The sequence below is a fragment of the Protomyctophum parallelum genome (assembly GCF_964188405.1).
Source record: "Protomyctophum parallelum genome assembly, chromosome: 18".
NCBI lineage: Eukaryota > Metazoa > Chordata > Actinopteri > Myctophiformes > Myctophidae > Protomyctophum > Protomyctophum parallelum.
In genome coordinates, this window is record NC_139716.1 from 37,808,595 (window position 1) to 37,818,116 (window position 9,522).

The window sequence follows — 9,522 nt, forward strand, 5'->3', positions numbered from 1 at the left end:
TGACAACTCAACATAGAAGCCCCATGGCTAACTCATAAATTATTTACATTTTCTGTACGCACGCGCGCACACACGCACACACACACACACACACACACACACACACACACACACACACACACACACACACACACACACACACACACACACACACCAATCATAATCTGGGCAGATTTAATGGTAAAGTACAAATTAATGACAAATGACAAATTTACTTAACAAAATATGAGATAAATGGTATTTATCATTTTCTTTTCTTTTTTCTTTTTTCAGCGCCTAACATTCCAAGCGGTGTTGGTCTCTGGAGATCAGTACTCTTTTGTACTGATGAATTATGAAACTATAGCCTCAACTTCTGTCAATGTACAGGTAGAACAATAAAGAAAATATTTCTTTTTTTACTTATCTGCTTTCACAGCTGCTGTCAGCAACACACGAGTGCATAGTTCAAAATCTGTGGGCACAATAGTGATAATATTCACCTGTACAAAACTTCAACCAATTAAAATGTGTATTTGAATTCCCAGGCTGGCTATGACACGTTCAACTCCACAAACCACCATTTCACCATTCCTGGATCATCCTATTACAATGGCCCTGACAGCTACTCAAATTTACGTAACGGCAGTAATGTTGGCATCGCTGGTCGTTGGGCTTTTCGTGTTGACCATGGATCTAGAGGCTGTACGATTAATGGTAAGACAACACAAATACTTGCCATTCACAGAATGCACAGTTCTGTTGGTAAATGGTTAAGGGGGCTTTACAATGTGCTTTATATTCACACATTTAAACATACATTCACACACTGACAACAGAGGCATCCATGCAAGGCACTTCCTTAAGCAATATCATTGCTTTATTACGTGACTTCAGTTCTATAAGCTGCAGTTTCAAAACACTCAATTTAATTAACCAATATTTCATTCTTTTGATATGATTTTCAGCTTTCATTTGAATCAGTCACCTATGGTATACTAAACTTAAATATTGTGTAATTAGCCTAACCCTCCTTTTTGTACACCCATGGCCTAGTTCGACTGTACCCAAGAGATGGAACCACACTTCCGCGAGAGGATGATGGGAGCTCTTCTGTCATTGCCCTACAACAACCTTTTTTCTATTTTGGACGCAGATACAATCAGGCATTTGTATGTATATAATTTATGCAATTTGCAGCATTATCTTTTTGTATGGGACAGTATTATGTTTTATTTGTGTATTCAATGATTACAGGTGATTAGCAAATAACTTCCTAACCTACTAGAATTGGGTTGTAAAAATGTATACATGTTATAATGTATTCCTCTTTTACATAAAAGAGGAAATAAAGCCATTAAATGCAGTGATTATGTGATTTGAATGATTTTTGTCAGTTCTAGTCAGTACACTGCACACACTTAAAAAAAAAGAATGTGTCTTTGAAGTAAAAATAGTTCAGTCCCATGCACCTGTCAAATATTTGTTTGTAATGTTTGTTTTATCCACTCATTTGTTAGGTCAACAACAATGGACACCTTACCTTTAATAATCCTTGGAATTCGTATAGCCCTCGAAGTTTCCCGTATGGGGGGAGAGATCTAATTGCTCCATTCTGGACAGATTTGGACAACAGAGCAAATGGGGAAATCACATATAACCAATACACCAGTGGCTGTATCCTTCATCAGGCTACACACGATATAAATCAATACTTCCCAGGCCTGAGTTTCTCTGCCCATTTGGTGTTTGTTGCAACATGGTACGAGGTGGCATACTATCCCAGATCAGGAGATGTACGTATTTTATTATTATTGTTGTTTTTGTTGTTGTCTCCAACAGGCAATGTGGCTGAAGGCCGGATAATATGTTAATTTCACTCCTGTCCGTCCACATGTGTCCATCCAAGTGTGTCCGTGACCAGATAATCTGCAGCACTGCCAGCCTGATTGCCCTGAAACTTTGCACACACACTTGGCCAAGGAAGAACCCCCAAATCAAATCTTCCAAATCGGCCTCATGGTGGCGCTATAACAGCCCATTTCACGTTTTGGCCTTTACTCTTGAGGTCATAATCCACAAATGAATCCCTGGATTCCTTGGATCGTGACAACTCAACATAGAAGCCCCATGGCTAACTCATAAATTATTTACATTTTCTGTACGCACGCGCGCACACACGCACACACACACACACACACACACACACACACACACACACACACACACACACACACACACACACACACACACACACACACACCAATCATAATCTGGGCAGATTTAATGGTAAAGTACAAATTAATGACAAATGACAAATTTACTTAACAAAATATGAGATAAATGGTATTTATCATTTTCTTTTCTTTTTTCTTTTTTCAGCGCCTAACATTCCAAGCGGTGTTGGTCTCTGGAGATCAGTACTCTTTTGTACTGATGAATTATGAAACTATAGCCTCAACTTCTGTCAATGTACAGGTAGAACAATAAAGAAAATATTTCTTTTTTTACTTATCTGCTTTCACAGCTGCTGTCAGCAACACACGAGTGCATAGTTCAAAATCTGTGGGCACAATAGTGATAATATTCACCTGTACAAAACTTCAACCAATTAAAATGTGTATGTGAATTCCCAGGCTGGCTATGACACGTTCAACTCCACAAACCACCATTTCACCATTCCTGGATCATCCTATTACAATGGCCCTGACAGCTACTCAAATTTACGTAACGGCAGTAATGTTGGCATCGCTGGTCGTTGGGCTTTTCGTGTTGACCATGGATCTAGAGGCTGTACGATTAATGGTAAGACAACACAAATACTTGCCATTCACAGAATGCACAGTTCTGTTGGTAAATGGTTAAGGGGGCTTTACAATGTGCTTTATATTCACACATTTAAACATACATTCACACACTGACAACAGAGGCATCCATGCAAGGCACTTCCTTAAGCAATATCATTGCTTTATTACGTGACTTCAGTTCTATAAGCTGCAGTTTCAAAACACTCAATTTAATTAACCAATATTTCATTCTTTTGATATGATTTTCAGCTTTCATTTGAATCAGTCACCTATGGTATACTAAACTTAAATATTGTGTAATTAGCCTAACCCTCCTTTTTGTACACCCATGGCCTAGTTCGACTGTACCCAAGAGATGGAACCACACTTCCGCGAGAGGATGATGGGAGCTCTTCTGTCATTGCCCTACAACAACCTTTTTTCTATTTTGGACGCAGATACAATCAGGCATTTGTATGTATATAATTTATGCAATTTGCAGCATTATCTTTTTGTATGGGACAGTATTATGTTTTATTTGTGTATTCAATGATTACAGGTGATTAGCAAATAACTTCCTAACCTACTAGAATTGGGTTGTAAAAATGTATACATGTTATAATGTATTCCTCTTTTACATAAAAGAGGAAATAAAGCCATTAAATGCAGTGATTATGTGATTTGAATGATTTTTGTCAGTTCTAGTCAGTACACTGCACACACTTAAAAAAAAAGAATGTGTCTTTGAAGTAAAAATAGTTCAGCCCCATGCACCTGTCAAATATTTGTTTGTAATGTTTGTTTTATCCACTCATTTGTTAGGTCAACAACAATGGACACCTTACCTTTAATAATCCTTGGAATTCGTATAGCCCTCGAAGTTTCCCGTATGGGGGGAGAGATCTAATTGCTCCATTCTGGACAGATTTGGACAACAGAGCAAATGGGGAAATCACATATAACCAATACACCAGTGGCTGTATCCTTCATCAGGCTACACACGATATAAATCAATACTTCCCAGGCCTGAGTTTCTCTGCCCGTTTGGTGTTTGTTGCAACATGGTACGAGGTGGCATACTATCCCAGATCAGGAGATGTACGTATTTTATTATTATTGTTGTTTTTGTTGTTGTCTCCAACAGGCAATGTGGCTGAAGGCCGGATAATATGTTAATTTCACTCCTGTCCGTCCACATGTGTCCATCCAAGTGTGTCCGTGACCAGATAATCTGCAGCACTGCCAGCCTGATTGCCCTGAAACTTTGCACACACACTCGGCCAAGGAAGAACCCCCAAATCAAATCTTCCAAATCGGCCTCATTGTGGCGCTATAACAGCCCATTTCACGTTTTGGCCTTTACTCTTGAGGTCATAATCCACAAATGAATCCCTGGATTCCTTGGATCGTGACAACTCAACATAGAAGCCCCATGGCTAACTCATAAATTATTTACATTTTCTGTACGCACGCGCGCACACACGCACACACACACACACACACACACACACACACACACACACACACACACACACACCAATCATAATCTGGGCAGATTTAATGGTAAAGTACAAATTAATGACAAATGACAAATTTACTTAACAAAATATGAGATAAATGGTATTTATCATTTTCTTTTCTTTTTTCTTTTTTCAGCGCCTAACATTCCAAGCGGTGTTGATCTCTGGAAATCAGTACTCTTTTGTACTGATGAATTATGAAACTATAGCCTCAACTTCTGTCAATGTACAGGTAGAACAATAAAGAAAATATTTCTTTTTTTACTTATCTGCTTTCACAGCTGCTGTCAGCAACACACGAGTGCATAGTTCAAAATCTGTGGGCACAATAGTGATAATATTCACCTGTACAAAACTTCAACCAATTAAAATGTGTATGTGAATTCCCAGGCTGGCTATGACACGTTCAACTCCACAAACCACCATTTCACCATTCCTGGATCATCCTATTACAATGGCCCTGACAGCTACTCAAATTTACGTAACGGCAGTAATGTTGGCATCGCTGGTCGTTGGGCTTTTCGTGTTGACCATGGATCTAGAGGCTGTACGATTAATGGTAAGACAACACAAATACTTGCCATTCACAGAATGCACAGTTCTGTTGGTAAATGGTTAAGGGGGCTTTACAATGTGCTTTATATTCACACATTATTATTTTTTTTAAGATATTTTTTTGCGGCTTACGCCTTTATTGATTCTTTAAGGGATAGAAAGTAGGCTGACAGGAAACGGGAGAGAGATGGGGGGATGACATGCGGTAAAGGCCGTGTCGGGTACGGGAGTCGAACCCGCGGCACACCGCGACTGGATCACCAGTCCGGTGTCCAGACCGTTACGCTACGGCCTGGGCCATATTCACACTTTTAAACATACATTCACACACTGACAACAGAGGCATCCATGCAAGGCACTTCCTTAAGCAATATCATTGCTTTATTACGTGACTTCAGTTCTATAAGCTGCAGTTTCAAAACACTCAATTTAATTAACCAATATTTCATTCTTTTGATAAGATTTTCAGCTTTCATTTGAATCAGTCACCTATGGTATACTAAACTTAAATATTGTGTAATTAGCCTAACCCTCCTTTTTCTACACCCATGGCCTAGTTCGACTGTACCCAAGAAATGGAACCACACTTCCGCGAGAGGATGATGGGAGCTCTTCTGTCATTGCCCTACAACAACCTTTTTTCTATTTTGGACGCAGATACAATCAGGCATTTGTATGTATATAATTTATGCAATTTGCAGCATTATCTTTTTGTATGGGACAGTATTATGTTTTATTTGTGTATTCAATGATTACAGGTGATTAGCAAATAACTTCCTAACCTACTAGAATTGGGTTGTAAAAATGTATACATGTTATAATGTATTCCTCTTTTACATAAAAGAGGAAATAAAGCCATTAAATGCAGTGATTATGTGATTTGAATGATTTTTGTCAGTTCTAGTCAGTACACTGCACACACTTAAAAAAAGAAGAATGTGTCTTTGAAGTAAAAATAGTTCAGCCCCATGCACCTGTCAAATATTTGTTTGTAATGTTTGTTTTATCCACTCATTTGTTAGGTCAACAACAATGGACACCTTACCTTTAATAATCCTTGGAATTCGTATAGCCCTCGAAGTTTCCCGTATGGGGGGAGAGATCTAATTGCTCCATTCTGGACAGATTTGGACAACAGAGCAAATGGGGAAATCACATATAACCAATACACCAGTGGCTGTATCCTTCATCAGGCTACACACGATATAAATCAATACTTCCCAGGCCTGAGTTTCTCTGCCCGTTTGGTGTTTGTTGCAACATGGTACGAGGTGGCATACTATCCCAGATCAGGAGATGTACGTATTTTATTATTATTGTTGTTTTTGTTGTTGTCTCCAACAGGCAATGTGGCTGAAGGCCGGATAATATGTTAATTTCACTCCTGTCCGTCCACATGTGTCCATCCAAGTGTGTCCGTGACCAGATAATCTGCAGCACTGCCAGCCTGATTGCCCTGAAACTTTGCACACACACTTGGCCAAGGAAGAACCCCCAAATCAAATCTTCCAAATCGGCCTCATGGTGGCGCTATAACAGCCCATTTCACGCTTTGGCCTTTACTCTTGAGGTCATAATCCACAAATGAATCCCTGGATTCCTTGGATCGTGACAACTCAACATAGAAGCCCCATGGCTAACTCATAAATTATTTACATTTTCTGTACGCACACGCACGCGCGCACACACGCACACACACACGCGCACACACACACACACACACACACACACACACACACACACACACACACACACACACACACCAATCATAATCTGGGCAGATTTAATGGTAAAGTACAAATTAATGACAAATGACAAATTTACTTAACAAAATATGAGATAAATGGTATTTATCATTTTCTTTTCTTTTTTCTTTTTTCAGCGCCTAACATTCCAAGCGGTGTTGATCTCTGGAAATCAGTACTCTTTTGTACTGATGAATTATGAAACTATAGCCTCAACTTCTGTCAATGTACAGGTAGAACAATAAAGAAAATATTTCTTTTTTTACTTATCTGCTTTCACAGCTGCTGTCAGCAACACACGAGTGCATAGTTAAAAATCTGTGGGCACAATAGTGATCATATTCACCTGTACAAAACTTCAACCAATTAAAATGTGTATGTGAATTCCCAGGCTGGCTATAACACGTTCAACTCCACAAACCACCATTTCACCATTCCTGGATCATCCTATTACAATGGCCCTGACAGCTACTCAAATGTACGTAACGGCAGTAATGTTGGCATCGCTGGTCGTTGGGCTTTTCGTGTTGACCATGGATCTAGAGGCTGTACGATTAATGGTAAGACAACACAAATACTTGCCATTCACAGAATGCACAGTTCTGTTGGTAAATGGTTAAGGGGGCTTTACAATGTGCTTTATATTCACACATTTAAACATACATTCACACACTGACAACAGAGGCATCCATGCAAGGCACTTCCTTAAGCAATATCATTGCTTTATTACGTGACTTCAGTTCTATAAGCTGCAGTTTCAAAACACTCAATTTAATTAACCAATATTTCATTCTTTTGATAAGATTTTCAGCTTTCATTTGAATCAGTCACCTATGGTATACTAAACTTAAATATTGTGTAATTAGCCTAACCCTCCTTTTTGTACACCCATGGCCTAGTTCGACTGTACCCAAGAGATGGAACCACACTTCCGCGAGAGGATGATGGGAGCTCTTCTGTCATTGCCCTACAACAACCTTTTTTCTATTTTGGACGCAGATACAATCAGGCATTTGTATGTATATAATTTATGCAATTTGCAGCATTATCTTTTTGTATGGGACAGTATTATGTTTTATTTGTGTATTCAATGATTACAGGTGATTAGCAAATAACTTCCTAACCTACTAGAATTGGGTTGTAAAAATGTATACATGTTATAATGTATTCCTCTTTTACATAAAAGAGGAAATAAAGCCATTAAATGCAGTGATTATGTGATTTGAATGATTTTTGTCAGTTCTAGTCAGTACACTGCACACACTTAAAAAAAAAGAATGTGTCTTTGAAGTAAAAATAGTTCAGCCCCATGCACCTGTCAAATATTTGTTTGTAATGTTTGTTTTATCCACTCATTTGTTAGGTCAACAACAATGGACACCTTACCTTTAATAATCCTTGGAATTCGTATAGCCCTCGAAGTTTCCCGTATGGGGGGAGAGATCTAATTGCTCCATTCTGGACAGATTTGGACAACAGAGCAAATGGGGAAATCACATATAACCAATACACCAGTGGCTGTATCCTTCATCAGGCTACACACGATATAAATCAATACTTCCCAGGCCTGAGTTTCTCTGCCCATTTGGTGTTTGTTGCAACATGGTACGAGGTGGCATACTATCCCAGATCAGGAGATGTACGTATTTTATTATTATTGTTGTTTTTGTTGTTGTCTCCAACAGGCAATGTGGCTGAAGGCCGGATAATATGTTAATTTCACTCCTGTCCGTCCACATGTGTCCATCCAAGTGTGTCCGTGACCAGATAATCTGCAGCACTGCCAGCCTGATTGCCCTGAAACTTTGCACACACACTTGGCCAAGGAAGAACCCCCAAATCAAATCTTCCAAATCGGCCTCATGGTGGCGCTATAACAGCCCATTTCACGTTTTGGCCTTTACTCTTGAGGTCATAATCCACAAATGAATCCCTGGATTCCTTGGATCGTGACAACTCAACATAGAAGCCCCATGGCTAACTCATAAATTATTTACATTTTCTGTACGCACGCGCGCACACACGCACACACACACACACACACACACACACACACACACACACACACACACACACACACACACACACACACACACACACCAATCATAATCTGGGCAGATTTAATGGTAAAGTACAAATTAATGACAAATGACAAATTTACTTAACAAAATATGAGATAAATGGTATTTATCATTTTCTTTTCTTTTTTCTTTTTTCAGCGCCTAACATTCCAAGCGGTGTTGGTCTCTGGAGATCAGTACTCTTTTGTACTGATGAATTATGAAACTATAGCCTCAACTTCTGTCAATGTACAGGTAGAACAATAAAGAAAATATTTCTTTTTTTACTTATCTGCTTTCACAGCTGCTGTCAGCAACACACGAGTGCATAGTTCAAAATCTGTGGGCACAATAGTGATAATATTCACCTGTACAAAACTTCAACCAATTAAAATGTGTATGTGAATTCCCAGGCTGGCTATGACACGTTCAACTCCACAAACCACCATTTCACCATTCCTGGATCATCCTATTACAATGGCCCTGACAGCTACTCAAATTTACGTAACGGCAGTAATGTTGGCATCGCTGGTCGTTGGGCTTTTCGTGTTGACCATGGATCTAGAGGCTGTACGATTAATGGTAAGACAACACAAATACTTGCCATTCACAGAATGCACAGTTCTGTTGGTAAATGGTTAAGGGGGCTTTACAATGTGCTTTATATTCACACATTTAAACATACATTCACACACTGACAACAGAGGCATCCATGCAAGGCACTTCCTTAAGCAATATCATTGCTTTATTACGTGACTTCAGTTCTATAAGCTGCAGTTTCAAAACACTCAATTTAATTAACCAATATTTCATTCTTTTGATATGATTTTCAGCTTTCATTTGAATCAGTCACCTATGGTATACTAAACTTAAATAT